At 41.5% G+C, this 19,897-nt stretch overlaps 1 protein-coding gene across 1 annotated transcript in view; it reads left to right on the plus strand.

The window, feature by feature from the left end:
* The window catches only part of fhdc1 (FH2 domain containing 1), a 62,856-nt gene that overhangs the window by 362 nt on the left and 42,597 nt on the right, over positions 1-19,897 (plus strand). The gene's annotated exons all lie outside the window — the stretch shown is intronic.

Raw genomic sequence — 19,897 nt, forward strand, 5'->3', positions numbered from 1 at the left:
CTAACTCATTGTAACTGTGAAGATGTGTGAAATGACATCATGCAATTCAGTGCTTCTAAACAGTTATTCTTATATGAAGTTGATTTGCTCTTTGTATGGATGTCTGTGCATAAGGTTGTTTTAACCTTCATGTATTTGCCAGCCTGAATTCCTTAGTTTTTAGGGTTGTTTTACAAAATGTTGTAGCCTACTATGGGAATGGTACAGTATAGGACATTACATCCAACAATGATTCCTAATTCTATTGATAGGACAATGTCACAGGAGAGAGATATTGTAGCTTAGTATCTTTGATAACAACACACATGTCATGTCATGTGTGAGCATACCATATTGTATGTTAATCTATTCTGGCTTTACAGATATGTTATGTATTTGTAGTCAGAAAATGTACAAGTGGTCACAGTTTTGCCAAATATCTATCTGTTAAAATAATCAATATGCTTGTATTTGGCTTTAACATTTTAACATGACAGAATTCATTCACACGTCCTTAATTGAATACAATTAACAGTGATTATTAAATGTTTTATTTAACTAGGCAAGTCAGTTAAGAACAAACTCTTATTTACAATGATAGTCTAGGAACAGTGGGTTAATTGCCTTGTTCTGGGGCAGAACGGCAGATTTTTACCATCAGCTCAGGGATTCGATCTAGCAACCTTTTGGTTACTGGCTCAACGCTCTAACCGCTAGGCTACCTGCCGCCCCAATTCTAATTGATTCAGCTTTGCCACCAATTGATAATGTAAGTTTGCCAATTGCCATCAATTGATTTTGTTGGCTTGCTTTGAATTTATTGCAAACTGTGTAAAGTCTACTAAACGGCATTAGCCCATCTAAGATTGATGATATTGTTTTGTGTGAAAATAGTGTTACCATACAAAAACAACTATTTCTTCCACCAAAACACCTACCCCATCTCTCTGAAAACGCATTCATTCATTGCTGTGTACATGTACAGTATGTTTGCATTTGGCAACAGTGTTGAATGTTGCAGTTCACCAATCGTCTCAAAACAAGAGTGAAAATGACAACTTCTTCAAAAGCAATTCCAATGTTATTGTGGATGTTCTCAAGTCAATTAGTAGCTCTGTGACCCCTCAACCCGTGAGGCTACATGTAAGGCTTTGCAACTCTGCCTGCGTTGGTCTAATCCCAAAACCCTCGCTCTTCCTTGGCCTTTGTATGCCATTTCTCATGCTGAGATGAATTAGAGGCAATCCATTCAAGTGAGGGGAACAATGCCCAAGAAAAAAAAAGTTGCTCCCCTCCCCGGGTCTGGTCAAGGGGGTGGGTTGGTATCACCCCCCCGTTACCGTGGATACCGGGACCAACGGGGAAAACTACATTTTGTGACGCCATCGGCCATCTTATGGGGCCTTGGAGGAGGCTTGATTGATTTGTGTGGGAGCGGTACAATAAAAAAGGGTGGGAAGCTGGGGTCTACTTTAAGTTCTACAATTCTGTTTTCTTAAATCGTGTCTATAAAAGTGTTACAGCTTAGATTGTTGTAAAAGGTTGGGTTTCCCCGTGCTTATTGCACACACAAAAAAAGACTTCATCTGATTTGAATTGGAATGTGATTCTGATTCTGATGTTATTCCGAAAGGAAGTCACTGAAACATTTTCACTTTGTGACATTAGCTTTTCGTCTCCCTTTATTTTAACGGTGGAAATTGCATTTAACTGCTGCTGTGCTGCACTGTCATGGAAATAGAAAAGGTCAGAGCGCTGTAAAGTTCAAGAGTGGAAAATGCGATGTCTTCATCTACAACAATGACGGATTAGAAGCCACAATATGCATCGGAAAGAGAACAACGAGACTTTAAAAAGTCTATATAACTCGCTATGATAATATACTTCCAACACAAACCTTATCAGGTTTGAGGTTTTAATAAAGTACATCTTCAGGATTCATATTACATATTTACTTTGTGAGTTAGATGAACGTTAATATGTTTTAACTGTTTAGGATTGGAAAACGACTTTATTATTAATGGGGTGTGTAGTATCATTAAGAACTCTTGTAATTTAAACCACACATATGGGTCACCTATAATCAGTCTTTCTCAGGGTACAAGGGTCTGGGGTATTTGTCTTGCTCTGAGCTAATGCCCAGGGCACCTTGTTTTTCCCCTCTCGAAGTAAACATCAGGTGTTTTCAGTTCCTCCCTGCTTCCCCCTCCTATTATCTCTATGGTAACATCAACAGCATCCCTTCCTCATCTGCCCAAGGCCTAGGCCAATCACCGCATTCTGTGTCAGGGTTGAATATGTTGATCAAACTGAAGAAGCCATTTTGAAATGTAATTTCATTTCAAATGTTATTTTGAATAAAGACAGATACAACGACACCGTTGACACATTGAATACACAACAGTCACACACTTTAACCCACACTAATTTCCAGTGCTTGTCCCTAGATGAGCGTTAAAGTATATTTAAAAGTAAAATCTGGTTGTACGGTACCATAAAAGGTGTTATTCTAGCCAAAATTCTAAATAGCAATATTAGAGGCTCAGTTAGTAGAACTCAGTGTTCCATCATCTCCGGGCTAGACATTCACCACCTGTTAACAATGGAACAAAGGGGACGGATTCATACCTTTGTTTTGATGCCTATCTCAATTCACTGTGTTTCCCTGTTCTGTGTGTTCCCTTCTCTCATTCCCCTCTGTCAATGGATCTGATTTGTCTTTCCCAATGAATATCCCCGCTTTTCTTAACTCTCGATAGGCTTGGTGATTTAGAGCCAGTTTCTTTGTGATATGATGTTTTTCAATTGTGCTCTCAGAATGGCTTTCAACACGCAGTAATTAGCCTCCACCTCTCTCTAGGGGCTCTCATTCTATACTGAACGAAAATATAAAGGCAACATGTAAAGTGTTGGTCCCATGTTTCACAAGCTGAAATATAAGATCCCAGAATACCTAATTTCTACCAACATGCTGATGCTACTCTGTTTATTGTCTATCCTGATTGCCTAGTCACTTTTACCCCTACCTACATGTAGAGTACCTCAACTACCTCATACCCCTTTGTCTCGGTACCGGTACATTGTCTCGGTACCGGTACTCCTTTTATATAGCCTCGTTATTGTCATTTTATTGTGTGACTATTACCTTTTCTTTCTTTTTTTTTTACTCTGCGTTATTGGGTAAAGACTCGTAAGTAAGCATTTCACAGTAAAGTCTACACCTGTTGTGACAAATAAAAATGTATTTGATTTATTGTAGTATACTGTAGAGTACTGTAGTATTCACATTTAACTCTAGTATAAATACTGTAGTAAAATAAAACTGTAGTATATACTGTAGTGTTTTGGCAAGATGTAGTATTCTGTAGTATTTACTGTAGTGTTTCTGCAGACATTACTGTAGTATTTACTATAATGTTTTTGTTTTATTATATTTGACATAGAAGTGGAGGATTTCTCTTTCAGGAGGTAGGCAGGAATGAGGTCTGAACGGATAGTTCAGAGCTTCTGCTCTTTTCTATAACCTGTAGGGTCTATACTTGGCATGTAGGTTTTCAGTTATGGGTGGCACAAATTGTGATATGCGTCAGGAGGATGTGAAGGTGTATATGCTAATTAAATGCTGTAGTGTTAAAAAAGGGTCTTGTTTTTGCGGACTGTAGTGTTTTTGCGGATATTACTGTAGTATTTATGACAGTGTCATTTTTGCAGATAATACTGTAGTATTTACTATAGTATACTACAGCATTCTATAGTAAGTACTACACATGATCAAGGGATAGTACAGTGTGTAGTATAGTATACTACAGTTACTATAGAATTCTCTGTGCAAGCTGTGTAGTAGTTACATTAGACTAGGTCTTATGACTACAGTGCCTTCAGAAAATATTCATACTCCTTGTCTTATTACACATTTTGTTGTATTACAGCCTGAATTCAACATTGATTAAATAAATACAAATTCTCACCCATTTACACACAATACCACATAATGACAAAGTGAAAACATGGTTTAAGATATTTTGCAAATTGATTGAAAATGAAATACGGAAATATCTAATTTACAAAAGTATTCACACCCCTGAGTCAATCATTTGTAGACGCACCATTGGCAGCGATTACAGCTGTGAGTCTTTCTTGGTAAGTCTCTAAGAGCTTTCCACACCTAGATTGTGAAACCCCCGTTATTCTTTTCAAAATTCTTCAACCTCTGTCAAATTGGTTTTTGATCATTGCTAGGCAACCATTTTCAGGTCTTTCCATAGATTTTCAAGTAGATATTAGTCAAAACGGTAACTCGGCCACTCAGGAACTTTCACCGTCTTCTTGGTAAACTACTCCAATGTAGATTTGGTCTTATGTTTTAGGTTATTGTCTTGCTGAAAGTTGAATTCATCTCCCAGTGTCTGGTGGAAAGCAGAAGAAACCAAGTTTTCCTCTAGGTTTTTGCTTGTGGTTAGCTCCATTCCATTTATTTTTTATCCTGAAGAACTCACCAGTCCTTAACGATTACAAGCATACCCATAACATGATGCAGCCACCACTATCCTTGAAAATATGGAGAGTGGCACTCAGTGATGTGTTGTATTAGACTTGCCCCAAACATAACACTTTGTAGTCAGGACAAAAAGTGAATTGCTTTGCAATTTTTTTTGCAGTATTACTTTAGTGCCTTGTTGCAAACAGGATTCATGTTTTGAAATAATTGTATTCTGTACAGGCTTTCTTCTTTTCACTCTGTCATTTAGGTTAGTGTTGTAGAGTAACTAAAATGTTATTGATCCATCCTCAGTTTTCTCCTATCACAGCTATTAAACTCTATAACTGTTTAAAAGTCACCATTGGCCTCATGGTGAAATCCCTGAGTGATTTCCTTCCTCTCTGGCAACTGAGTTAGGAAGGACGCCTGCATCTTTGTAGTGACTAGGTGTATTGATACACCATCCAAAGTGTAATAAAGAACTTTACCACACACAAAGAAATATTCAATATCTGCTTTTTTTTTTTTACACATCGACCAATAGGTCCCCTTCTTTAGAGGCATTGGAAAACCTCCCTGGTCTTTGTGGTTGAATCTATGTTTGAAATTCCCTGCTCGACTGAGGGACCTTAAAGATAATTATATGTGTGGGGTACAGAGATGAGGTAGTTATTAAAAAAACATGTTAAACACTATTATTGCACACAGAGTAAGTCCATGCAACTTATTATATGACTTGTTAAGCAAATATTTATGCCTGAAATGATTTAGGCTTGTCTTAACAAATACTTGTTGACTCAAGACATTTCAGCTTTTCAATTTGAATTAGTTTGTTAAAAAATCGAAATTCATGATGCGTCTTTGACATTGTGGGCTATTGTGTGTAGGCCAGTGACAAAAAATCGAAATTTAATACATTTGAAATTCAGGCTGTAACACAACAAAATGTGGAAAAATGTAGAGGGGTGTGAATACTTTCTGAATGTACTGAATGTCCCAAATGGCACCCTATTGCCTATATAGGTCCCTATAAAATTCCCTATAGCCCCTTTTGGCCCTGATTAAACGTAAGGAATAGGATGCCATTTGGGATGCAGTTTATAAGTTTTAGCTTCTATATAAATGTCTGCTGTATATTAGGCCTTTTGAACGCAAAATGACAGAGCAAAACTTCCAGACTTGAATCTCTCCATTCTGAAACCCTTTGTCTCAGACTCCCAGGCTGTGATTAATGGATTGATCCTAAGCTCTGGGATTTGTTATGTGCTGCCGTGTTGGAAGTCTATAGCACGAAAAGCCTGGAAGAAAAATGAGATTGCAGGTGTTTGTGCTGCTATTGGGGCTATGGGCTAGAGGACATTGGTACAGTACTGCAGGTTCCATAGAGAGATATGTGATTCAACTATTCGCACTGAGATCTGGAGTCCTATTTCATTGGCAATGCCTTGTGTCTTTCTATCTACATTTCCATGACAGCATTTATGTATGCTGTCCATCTGTATGATTTGTGAACGAGTTAGGCAATCAATCCTTCCTCGTGTACAATTACAGTATGTTCTAGGGACCCTCAATAAATTATCCTATTTCATTAATAACTTATTCATACTGTCAGGTTGTCCACTCTATAGGTAAGTACATGAATGACCAAGTTGCATAAAGGAGAACTCAAATTCTGTCTGCCTTAGGATCATTTGCAAGATACAGTATTCTTATGTATGTCTTTGAGCTCCATAGTTGATAGATTTTCTGGGTTTTATATATGTTTTGATAGACTTAACATGATGAGAAGACACTAATGACACTTTCATGAAGTGGATTTAAAAGTGACACTCTTACTGATTGTGAGATCAGAGAGATGCTTTCATGTACCTCACTAGTTATTGTATTATATGCACTATAGCAGTAGTACTCGAGACTGGACTCAGTCACAAATCCGGTCTTGAGACTGCTTTTTTATATTTTCGTTCTTGGACTTGGATAACGTTGTACTCAGTCTTCACTCGGTCTCGGAGCAAAAACACAAATTACTTGATATTACTGTTGAGCACCAGACCAGCCTTTATTGCTACATTTTCATATCAACATTTTCAATAGTGACTATAGTACACAAAGTACAGTATAGCAACGTGTTCAAAGTGGATGCTGAAGATTTTGGACAAGACAGGTGACAAGATGCTGCCTAAAGTTACATATCCAACAACAGAGAAAGACTTCTACTTTGTAGTTCGAAGAGTTTCATACGTAATCCTTTTTCATCTGAATTGTAGTCTAAGACAACGCCCCAAATAGACAGAGGATTGGTTTTACAACGTGGACTACCTAACCCAGAAACCCACTTTCTGTGCCTTATGGGTTTAATCATCTGTCCAGCCACTCCTGGGAATGGATGGCCAACTGTAGGCCTCCCTTTTAACGTGTTTGAAGAGATCAGTTTGATCTTGATCACATAATGAGTAGTTCCTTGGGATGCAATGTGATTTGTAGATCCCGTGATTCTGGGCACTGCATGCGCAGTCGGGCTGCAATATAAATCTCAAACACACACTTTGTTTCCCTAGATGTACCTTCTCTAATGACTCAGAGGATCAATGGTGAAAACCAGACAGAAAATATGGGGTAGTGATTAGCTCCCACACACTCACTGGCTGGTTTCCACTGAAGTCCAATGGTCTGGGTCTGGCATTAGAGGTGTTTTTGCACTACATCATATAAGCAACAGATGGATGAGAAGAAGTGAGCAAATTGTTAGCAAAATGTAGAAAAGCTATAGTAGAAACTGAGGCCCTTTTTGTTTTGGAGGGTTTGTTGTTGTAGTGATGCCATTATGTGTGTGTCTGTGTGGGTATGTGTGTGTGCCTCTGTTTAAAAAAGAGAGTGAAAGGATAGAAGCTGGTTTGGGCAGATTTGTGGAATTGTTTATTTCTGTAAGAAATAAGCATGCCCCAAAAAATAGAATTAAAATGTTCATTGTGGAGGGGGTCAAGGGGTAGAACCTATTGGCCAGTCTTAGTTTTTGCCATGATGCTCCTATACTGACAAAAACTGTAAGACTGGATGTTGTACAGATAAATGAGGGCTATCAGTCATGAATTCTGAAGGCATGTCAAAGTTGGAGAGACATTTGCATGGTTGAAACATGAAATTGAATGGCCAGTGGCCTTCTCTTACTTATCTCTCCTTACAGTTGAAGTCGGAAGTTTACATACACTTAGGTTGGAGTCATTAAAACTCGTTTTTCAACCACTCCACAAATTTCTTGTTAACAAACAAAAGTTTTGGGAAGTCGGTTAGGACATCTACTTTGTGTTTGACACAAGTAATTTTTCCAACAATTGTTTACAAACAGATTATTTCACTTATAATTCACTGTATCACAATTCCAGTGGGTCAGAAGTTTACATACACTAGGTTGACTGTGCCTTTAAACCACTTGGAAAATTCCAGAAAATTGTGTCATGGCTTTAGCAGCATCTGATAGGCTAATTGACATAATTTGAGTCAATTGGAGGTGTACGTGTGGATGTATTTCAAGGCCTACCTTTAAACTCAGTGCCTCTTTGCTTGACATCATGGGAAAATAAAAATAAATTAGCCAAGACCTCAGAAAAAAAATTGTAGCCCTCCACAAGTCTTGTTCATCCTTGGGAGTAATTTCCAAACACCTGAAGGTACCACGTTCATCTGCACAAACAATAGTACACAAGTATTAACACCATGGGACCACGCAGCCGTCATACCGCTCAGGAAGGAGACGCATTCTGTCTCCTAGAGATGAACGTACTTTGGAGCGAAAAGGGCAAATCAATCCCAGAACAACAGCAAAAGACCTTGTGAAGATGCTGGAGGAAACAGGTACAAAAGTATCTATATCCACAGTAAAACGAGTCCTATATCGACATAACCTGAGAGGAAACTCAGCAAGGAAGAAGCCACTGCTCCAAAACCGCCATGAAAAAGCCAGACTACGGTGTGCAACTGCACATGGGGACACAGATCGTACTTTTTAGAGAAATGTCCCCTGGCCTGATGAAACAAAAATAGAACTGTTTGGCCATAATGACCATCGTTATGTTTGGAGGAAAAAGGGGGAGGCTTGCAAGCCAAAGAACACCATCCCAACCGTGAAGCACGGGGGTGACAGCAGCATGTTGTGGGGGTGCTTTGCTGCAGGAGGGACTGGTGCACTTCACAAACTAGATAGCATCATGAGCGAGGAAAATTATGTGGATATATTGAAGCAACATCTCAAGACATCAGTCAGGAAGTAAAAGCTTGGTCGCAAAAGGGTCTTCCAAATGGACAATGACCCCAAGCATACTTCCAAAGTTGTGGCAAAAGGGCTTAAGGACAACAAAGTCAAGGTATTGGAGTGGCCATCACAAAGCCCTGACCTCAATCCTGTAGAACATTTGTGGGCAGAACTGAAAAAGTGTGTGCGAGCAAGGAGGCCTACAAACCTGACTCAGTTACACCAGCTCTGTCAGGAGGAATGGGCCAAAATTCACCCAACTTATTGTGGGAAGCTTGTGGAAGGCTCCCCAATGCATTTGACACAAGTGAAAACATTTAAAGGCAATGCTACCAAATACTAATTGAGTGTATGTCAACTTCTGACCAACTGGGAATGTGATGAAAGAAATAAAAGCTGAGATAAATAATTCTCTCAACTATTATTCTGACATTTCACATTCTTAAAATAAAGTGGTGATCCTAACTGACCTAAGACAGGGATTTTTACGAGGATTAAATGTCAGGAATTGTGAAAAACTGAGTTTAAATGTATTTGGCTAAGGTGTATGTAAACTTCCAACTTCAACTGTATATATCTTACTAATGTTTACAGTAAGATTGTGTAGGTTTACTTGTTATTGATGAATCTGTCTGTATGTTTAACTTCCATCACACCACAACTCATTTGAATAATTCCACAGTGTGACAAATATGCGGCCATCCGTGTCATCCGTACCCCTAATGTCCTTTACTCAATTGCAAAACAACTGGAGGAGGAATAAATAATTTGAGCCGCAGAGAAAATTGAATAGAGATATGAGTTAAGTGTACAGTGGCAAGAAAAAGTATTGTGAACCTTTTGGAATTATCTGGATTTCTCCATAAATTGGTCATACAATTAGATCTGATCTTCATCTAAGTCACAACAACAGACAAACGCAGTCTGCTTAAACTAGTAACACACACATTATTGTGTTTTTCTTGTCTATATTGAATACATAATTTAAACATTCACAGTGTAGGTTGGAAAAAGTATGTGAACCTCTAATGACTTCTCCAAAAGCTAATTGGAGTCAGGAGTCAGCTAACCTGGAGTACAATCATTGAGACGAGATTGGAGATGTTGGTTAGAGCTGCCCTGCCCTATAAAAAACACTCACAAAATTTGAGTTTGCTATTCACAAGAAGCATTTCCTGATGTGAACCATGCCCTCGAACAAAAGAGATCTCAGAAGACCCAAGATTAAGAATTGTTGACTTGCATAAATGGTCATTGAGGTTAAGAAGAATCTTACAGTGTCAGCTAAAGACTTAAAGACATCTCTGGAACATGCTAACATCTCTGTTGACGAGTCTACGATACGTGAAACACTAAACAAGAATGGTGTTCATGGGAGGACACGACGGAAGAAGCCACTGCTGTCCCCAAAAAAATATTGCTGCACGTCTGAAGTTTGCAAAAGTGCACATTGAAGCTCAACAGAAGTTGGGTGATGCAACAGGACAACGACCCAAAACACAGAAGTAAATCAACACAATGGCTTCAACAGAAGAAAATATGCCTTCTGGAGTGGCCCAGTCAGAGTCCTGACCTTAATCCGATTGAGATGCTGTGGCATGACCTCAAGAGAGCGGTTCACGCCAGACATCCCAAGAATATTGCTGAACTGAAAGTGTTTTGTAAAGGGGAATGGTCCAAAATTCCTCCTGGCCGTTGTGCAGTTCTGATCCGTAACTACAGAACACGTTTGGTTGAGGTTATTACTGCCAAAGTACGGTTAACCAGTTATTAGAACCAAGGGTTCACATACTTTTCCCACCCTGCACTGTGAATGTTTACACGGTGTGTTCCATAAAGACATGAAAACGTATAATTGTTTGTGTGTTATTAGTTTAAGCAGACTGTGTTTGTCTATTGTTGTGACAGATGAAGATCAGATCAAATGTTATGATCAATTTAGGCAGAATTCCAGGTAATTCCAAAGGGTTCACATACTTTTTCTTGCCACTGTAATTACTGTCACCTTCACCCGGCCCCTGTCGCACCGGGAACGAGATTATGATGCGGAAAAAATGAATAGAAGTGTATTAATAGCAACGTTTTGAGAAAAAAATGTAGTCTGTAGGCCACTGTTGAGTCAGAGCAGGGAGGCAGAGCGGGACAGTTTGGAGGAAGAATGATGATCATTTTGGTGATCCCAGATAGACTCTAAAAACCAAGGAGATTTAAAAATAACTTTATTTTCATGTTTTTGATTGCCATTTGTTATGACTGCTTTCCAAACCATAAAGTGTATCCGTTGCACATCTAAAATTGTTATGTAGCTTAATTGATTACAACATAATATTTAGTCTGGATAAATGTTTTGTCTGAATATTGTGAGGTGAACCTCTATATTATTCACAAATAATGTATTTGATTAGTATAACTACTTCACTCATTGCAAAGTTCACCGTGGCCTTATCATCCGTGTCCATTATTTCAGTGTCCATAATTACTAGTAGACCAACAACAAACTGATAATTTGCTGAAAGCTCATTAACAGCCGGGAGATTTGTAATGAGCTATTGAGTTCTGTTACACCCTTACACCCAGTATAATGACCTGTCCCATACACAGCTTTGGTTGTTTGTTTGTATCCTTGATCCTGCAGAATATGCTTAACCAGCCAGCCTTGTCTCATACGTAACATAATAACCGTAAATCCGGGATACTCAAATTAGTAGCATATGTTACCTTTGGTATGGTTACATAAGATAGAAGGTTACTTTAGGCAAAAATAGAAGTAGGGTGGCTGGTCGAGCGTATGACACAAACGTCTAGCAACCCAAATGTTGCGTGTTCGAATCTCATCATGGACAACTTTAGCGTTTTTGCTAATTAGCAACTTAGCAACTATTACTACGTTTTAGCTACTTTGCAATTACTTAGCATGTTAGCTAATCCTTCCCCTAACGTTAACCCTTTAACCTAACTCCTAGCCCTAACCTTAACCCTAACCTTAACCGCTAACCATAGCCCCTAGCCTAGCTAACGTTAGCCACCGAGCTAACGTGAGAGTTATCTTCCTAGACAAATTGTAATTTGTAACATATCATATGTTTTGCAAATTTCGTAACATGTACCAATTTCAATTCGTAACATATCATACGAAATGGATGATAGACATCCACAAATTGATACATACCATATGAAACGTAACATATCATTCTAATTGGAGTGTCCCAGATTTACATTTACTATATTATGTCTACCCCTGAGTCCAGCTTGAACCAGCAGCAGATCCTATCGTCTGATAATGTACTGGTTGCATTTGATTATTTGGGATGCTATGAAATAGAGGTCAAGCAGTAGTTCTCCCTTATCTTAAAATTTAGACGCTAGTATCCTCCATTGGATATATTTTATTGGCCCCAAGTTATCACAGCCATTCCAATAGCGAGGGACATAATCGTGCCATAAAACAATGTGGTGTTTGAACACCTCAGTCAAGAGATGAGATAGGGGGAAGGAGGGAAAGCGGGAGGGAAAGTATGTGTGTGTTTAGGGAGAGGGCTTTCACTTTATAAGGAGCTCATTTGACAGATGGTAGGGACGCATTAGATAAAATGTTTGCTCAGCAAGAGTCTAAATGGTGAGTTATTTGTCTCTAGGGATGATGTTCTAAGCTGGGAGCATTTAACCCAGGGAAAGGATTTGGTTAGATGTGTACAGTTCTTTCATGTTTTAACATTAGTAGAAAGTCTAAAGACAATAGGGAATCAACTTCCCCTCCTTCAAGGTCCATTAACATGTCAAGTTTGCATGTTTGATTCCCAGTGCATCTAGGCCTATCTGTGTGTAGCATAATCCAACTGGATTTCTATAATGATTTATTTGTTTTAATTCGTTTGATTCATAATAGAAGATTTATGATAGAAGATGCCCCATGAAATGCGCAGTGACTTCTTATGAAGTATCTTGGTAGAAATGGCTCAAACTTTCAAAGGAAGAGCTCCTTTGAGAATCATGAATTCATAATATATTTGCATAGGAGCAAGTACATGTTGCTTTCGCTGTGTTGAATATTGCATCAACTTAGAAGCTTATGTAAGCTGTCTGTCTGGTTGTGTCCCAAATGGCACCATATTCCCTGTATAGTGCATTACTTTTGACCAGGGTCTATAGTTCTCGGGTCAAAAGCTCTGGTCAAAAGTAGTGCACTATAGAGAAGAGGGTGCCAGGGAACCTAGAGGTCAGTACCTGTTTAAGACTGCAACTTTGATTTTTCTGTCGTTCATTCTGGAAGAGAGATTCATTTTCATAAGGGACATGTGCATTTTCAGTTACTAGAGCTACTTACACTGGCCTATAATGTTCAATCAGAAAATACAGGCTCCATCCGAGCACTAATCTCAGTCTTAATCTCAATCTTTCAAAGTATTTGATTAATCCCTTTTCTTTCCTGAATCCGATCAGGATTTGTCTAATAAAAGCCCCCGTTGTTCACACCGTTGCCTAACATCCCCTCCAGACAGTGAATGGCAGATTTATTCATCTGTTGTTTGTGCTAGTTGTTGTCAAAATTCATAACAGTAGATGGATGAGGTTTTGGTCTACACTCAAAACATTTCAATCCTCGACTCGTCAGGTACAGTGACACATTTTGCTCTGAGTAACACATATTGCACGACAGGAGTTGCGGTGGTTTCAGTGACGTATGAAAGTGGATAGACCAGAGTAGACAAGACCACGAGCAGATAAGACTGAAAGCAGTATTGTGATCACCCTTGGCTACATTATTGCTGCAATCTGTCATCTCCTGCCCTGGCTGAATGACAGTCAGTTGTACAACTGAAATGTGTGTTCCACATTTAACCCACTAAATCAGAGAGGTGTGGGGTGCTGCCATAATTGACATCCACATCTTCGGCGCCTGGGGAACAGTGGGTTAACTGCCTTGCTCAGGGGCAGAACGACAGCTTTTTATCAGCTCTGGGATTCAATCCTGCAACCTTTAAGTTACTGGCCCAACGCTCTAACGACTAGGCTACCTGCCGCCCTGGGTGTCTCTGCTGCTGTTGCCAGTGACTGTTGTACAGCGTGTACTGGAAGCATCTGTCCCTGTTTGCCACACGCACCCATAAGGCGTCATTTCATATCCTTTTTATTAAAGGAGATTGTTTGGCTGAGAGGCTCTTTTGTCTGGGTATCTGGGTAACTGTGTTTATGTATGTCTGTGTAAATGCCTGCGTGTGTTTAATCTCACACAGTTGATATATCCACCTGCTCGCCCCATCGTTTGCTCTGCCTCACTCACACTCCGCCTCCCCTTACTGTTTCTATGTGCGTGTGTGTGCGTGCTTGAGTGTGTCACTCACCTCCCCATCTGATGTGTCAGAGAAGGGGGAAGTGAGGAAGCCGGTATGCTGTACTAAACTGAACAAAGCCTAAGCTGCCTTGTTTTCCTAGCAAGTTTGGTTTGAAAGATAATATAAATATACAGTGTAGATACGACTAGACAGCCCAGGCAGTGGACTGTTTCTATGACATAGTGTGCTGATTTTACTATAGTATCTTGAAAAGGAGCCTGAACAGAAAACACTGATCCCGGTATGACACATTCATTCCATGATGGTGAACAGTGAAAAGAGACAGATGTGGACAAGATTCACTGTTACAAGGTCAACAAGCAGTCCTACTGAGGTAAACACTAGTAAAATAGGGCAAAGAGATATGACGAAGACACGAAAGAAGGCCATAGGCAATTTGACTACCTTACACACGTAGACAAGTCCAGATCAAGAACCTTTTGAGGGATCTAAAACAGAGAAGTTCTAAAGCACGGGAGCCATTCCCCACTGAGCTCTCCGCAAAGCTGCTCTCCTCTAATAAGCGTTTCCGCTGCGATGATGGCGGATGCAGGATTGGCTTAATCCCAGAGAGGCGGACCCTCTCTGCCCCGACTGTGCCAGTGAAAAGCCCCGGCGCTGCGGGGGTTAACGAGCACTCAGACTGTGTGTGCGCGTGTGTGTGTGTGTGTGACTGTGTGTTTGTGCTGGGGTTAACAAAAGCTCAAACAGCCACAGGAAGTAACCTCTCTTGGGGACGCCGGATTACAACTCACCCTCTGATCTGGAGGAGGATTTGTCTCCTTAGCCACCAATATTGGAGTAGTGAATGAGAAGATGGTGGTGGGCTAGGGGGAAAGTAATATGCCACATGGTCTAGGTAAAGAATGTCACCCGAGAGTTGGGGAACCACATACACACACACATCCAATATCATGTCTCTGCCACACCCCTTTCCCCCTATTGTGTAGAATCTGGCCACACTGTCCTCAGGGCTTAAAAGCCAGCTTCAACAATCCACACTACCTCTCCTTTAAAGATAAACTTTAAAGGAGCCTTTGTGCGTCCATCTTAACCCTTTCTCTCTGTGGCGGGGGACACATCGTGCCCAGTGGTTAATGAGGCTGGGTGGGGTATCCCTGTCACTGATAAAGACTGATGGGAGTGGGAACGCTGCAGGGCTGACAACAGGTGGACTACCACAATGAGATCCTCAACAGTCTGTCTGGGCTCACTCACTCTCAGTACAGCAGGTGGATGTATTGTAGCTAGACACTCATTCCAACTCTGTCTGTTGCCTTCAGGGCATTTTACAGAGTTACAAATAGTTTACTGTCTCTTTAGAAGGGAGCAGACACTCTTGTTGTTGTCTTCTTGGGGTCCTGTCTTCTCTTTTGTCTCAAGATGCCCCAAACTAGCACTGCTGTTTTAAGCTGTCGTTGACAGTTAGCATTATTTGAACATCTGTGGGAATGCTCTGACTTTAAAATTATATACACTGAGTGTACAAAACATTAAGTACAACTTTTTTTAATTTTATTTATATATATATATTTTTTAAATTTTATCCCCTTTTCTCCCCAATTTTCGTGGTATCCAATCGCTAGTAATTACTATCTTGTCTCATCGCTACAACTCCCGTACGGGCTCGGGAGAGACGAAGCTCGAAAGTCATGCGTCCTCCGAAGCACAACCCAACCAAGCCGCACTGCTTCTTAACACAGCGCGCCTCCAACCCGGAAGCCAGCCGCACCAATGTGTTGGAGGAAACACCGTGCACCCGCCCCCCTCGGTTAGCGCGCACTGCGCCCGGCCCGCCACAGGAGTCGCTGGAGCGTGATGAGACAAGGATATCCCTACCGACCAAACCCTCCCTAACCCGGACGACGCTAAGCCAATTGTGCGTAGCCCCACGGACCTCCCGGTCGCGGCCGGCTGCGACAGAGCCTGGGCGCGAACCCAGACTCTGGTGGCACAGCATAGCACTGTGATGCAGTGCTCTAGACCACTGCGCCACCCGGGAGGCCCTAAGTACAACTTCTTAATGTTGAGTTGCACCCCCCATCCCCCTCCCTTTTGCCCTCAAACAGCCTCAAAGGATTCTACAAGGTGTCGAAAGCGTTTCACAGGTATGCTGGCCCATGTTGACTCCAATGCGTATCGCAGTTGTGTCAAGTTGACTGGATGTCCTTTGGGTGGTTGACCATTTTTGATACACACGGGAAACTGTTGAGCGTGAAAAACCCAGCAGAGTTGCAGTTCTTGACACAAACTGGTGCACCTGGCACATACTACCATACCCCGTTCAAAGGTACTTAAATCTTTTGTCTTTCCTATTCACCCCTCTGAATGGCATACATACACAATCCATGTCTCAATTGTCTTAAGGCTTAAAAACCCTTCTTTAACCTGTTTCTTCCCCTTCATCTACATTGATTGAAGTGGATTTAACAAGTGAGCGATCATAGCTTTCATCTGTATTCACCTGGTCAGTATATGTCATGGAAAGAGCAGGTGTTCTTAATGTTTTCAAATCAAATCAAATTTTATTTGTCAAAGGCGCCGAATACAACCAAAAACGTCTTCATCTTCTTTCACTTCATCCTCCACTCCAAAAACGGCATCTTCCACCACCACTTACAGTGAAATGCTTACTTACAAGCCCTTAACCAACAATGCAGTTAAGAAAAATAAGTAAAAAAATACAAATAAAAGTAACAAATAATTTAACAGCAGCAGTAAAATAACAATAGCGAGGCTATATACAGGGGGCACCGTTACAGAATCAATGTGCTGGGACACCGGTTAGTCGAGGTAATTGAGGTAATATGTACATGTAGGTGGAGTTAAAGGGACTATGCATAGATAATAAACAGAGAGTAGCAGCAGTGTAAAAGAGTGGTCTGGGTAGCCCTTTGATTAACTGTTCAGGAGTCTTATGGCTTGGGGGTAGAAGTTGTTAAGAAGCCTTTTGGACCTAGACTTAGCGTTCTGGTACCGCTTGCCATGCGGTAGCAGAGAGAACAGTCTATGACTTGGGTGACTGGAGTCTTTGAAAATTCTTAGGGCCTTCCTCTGACACCTCCTGGTATGGAGGTCCTGGATGGCAGTTAGCTTGGCCCCCGTGATGTATTGGGCCGTACGCACTACCCTCTGTAGTGCAACCAGTCAGGATGCTCTCGATGGTGCGGCTGTAGAACCTTTTGAGGATCTGAGGACCCATGCCATATCTTTTCAGTCTCCTGAGGGGGAATAGGCTTTGTCGTGCCCTCTTCACAACTGTCTTGGTGTGTTTGGACCATGATAGTTTGTTGGTGATGGTGTTGGAGTCGTGCCTGGCCATGCAGTCATGAGTGAACAGGGAGCACAGGAGGGTACTGAGCATGCACCCCTGAGGGGCCCCTGTGTTGACGATCAGCGTGGCAGATGTGTTACCTGCCCTTACCACCTGGGGGCGGCCCGTCAAGGAAGACCAGGATCCAGTTGCAGAGGGAGGTGTTTAGTCCCAGGGTCCTTAGCTTCGTGATGAGCATTGAGGGCACTATGGTGTTGAACGCTGAGCTGTAGTCAATTCTCACATAGGTGCTCCTTTTGTCCAGGTGGGAAAGGGCAGTGTGGAGTGCAATAGAGATTGCATCATCTGTGGATCTGTTGGGGCGGTATGCAAATTGGGGTGGGTCTAGGGTTTCTGGGATAATGGTGTTGATGTGAGCCATGACCAACCTTTCAAAGCACTTCATGGCTACAGACGTGAGTGCTACGGGTCGGTAGTCATTTAGTTAGGTTACCTTAGTGTTCTTGAGCACAGGGAATATGGTGGTCTGCTTGAAACATGTTGGTATTACAGACTTAGTCAGGGACAGGTTGAAAATGTCAGTGAAGACACTTGCCAGTTGGTCAGCGCATGCTCGGAGTACACGTCCTGGCAATCCGTCTGGCCCTGCGGCCTTGTGAATGTTGACCTGTTCAAAGGTCTTACTCACATCAGCTACGGAGAGCGTGATCACATAGTCGTCCAAAACTCTAGAGCTCATCCGGTTTATTCTCCAGTGATTGCATGTTCGCCAATAGAACGGAGGGTAGAGGCGATTTGTCCACTCTCCGTTGTAGTCTCGTCCGGTATCCCACACGCCGGCCTCTACAGCGCCGTCCCCTCCTTCTTCGATTGTTCGTGATCTGGGCCTGATCTGACATAATCAATATATATTTCACTTCCGACTCGTTGAAGTAGAAGTCCTCGTCCAAGTCGAGGTTAGTGATAGCTGTGTTTATGCCCAGAAGCTCTTATCTGCCATAGGAAACGATTGCGAAAACATTATGTACAAAAAAAGCTTAAAAAAATACACAAAATAGCACAATTGGTCAGGAACCCGTAAAACTGCCTCTATTCCCTCTAGCCCTATTCCCTCCAGTGTGTGTGTGTGTGTGTGTGTGTGTGTGTGTGTGTGTGTGTGTGTGTGTGTGTGTGTGTGTGTGTGTGTGTGTGTGTGTGTGTGTGTGTGTGTGTGTGTGTGTGTGTGTGTGTGTGTGTGTGTGTGTGTGTGTGCGCGTGTGCGTGTGCGTGCGTGTGTACACCATGCGACTCCGGAGCAGCTGACTTCGCAGCAAATACATTATGACAACAACCAGATAGTCGAGTGAGCCAGAGAAGGCGGCTATAGCAGCTTTAACCCCCTCCCTCCAACTGCCTGTTTTCCCAATAGCATCTCCTACCATAGCATAGCCTAGCCTAGCCTAGCCTACCTAATCACCACATATCTAGCAGCATCCTTTTAGAAGATGATTCACCATGGGGTCAACTGCTCCTCACAGGCCCCATGAATAAGGCATGAGCGACGGGCGAGGACAGGACAGCTGAAGTTGCACTACGAGCAGGCAACACGAGGCCGGCCGTGACGTCAGCCGTATGAATTAGTAAAAGACCCCTGGGATCCGGTGGACAGGGCGCTAACGGATGTAGTGCCGTTGCCATGACATGGAAAGATCCAGAAAACAGCAGGCCTTTCTTTGGTTAAAATAGACTAAAGGGTTACCATAAATGTCTTAAATCCCTGACCCAGGGTCAGTTTGATTTTGTTTTGGCTCAAATGGTTAATGATAGGCTGATCTTAAGTCAGTCCCTAGGGGCATACTGGAGCACTGATGTTTCCTGACTGATGTTTCCACTGTACCATTATTATGCCTCATATCCAGTTCCTTGTTTTGTCAGGTCAGCTATCCCTTTCCTTGTTTGGAAATGAGTGGCTATCACATGACCAAGGCAATGTCAGCTTGGGTTGTGAGTGATGTGTTGTTCTGAAAGAGAGTTAGTCACCATCACAGAACTATGGGGGTTGATTTGAAAAGGGAGGAAGACCCTATTTGCCTTCCTTATGGTCGTGGTCTTTTATCAAACAGACAAAGGGACTAGGATGAGAGAAATGTGATCGAGTCTTCTGTCTTCATATCCGTTTTCCAGAGGCTACTCCTTTCATTCTTATTATCAGACAAAACCTGAAAGTACTGTACAACAGAAGGTATTGTTAAAGCGGAACTTAAAGAGATGGCTCACCCAAATTACAAAATTATATATTGGTTTCCTTACCCTGTAAGCAGAAAAGATAGCAACCCATGCTTTGGTTTACTTTACCTTGCCACTTTCTCCAAACTTTTTATAATTTTTCTCCAAAAACCAATGCAAGTCAATATCCCCGATATTAACCTGCTTTGCATTCAATGTACAAATCATCCTGAATTGAAATTGACTGTGTAGCTCAATAAAGTAACTTTAAGATGATTTTGGCATGTAACACAAAACAACATTTAAGCAATCAGGCTTTGCATGAAATATCAATCAAATGTATTTATAAAGCCCTTTTTACATCAGCTGATGTCACA

The sequence above is a fragment of the Salvelinus alpinus genome, chromosome 6, assembly GCF_045679555.1.
Source record: "Salvelinus alpinus chromosome 6, SLU_Salpinus.1, whole genome shotgun sequence".
NCBI classification, from domain to species: Eukaryota; Metazoa; Chordata; class Actinopteri; order Salmoniformes; family Salmonidae; genus Salvelinus; species Salvelinus alpinus.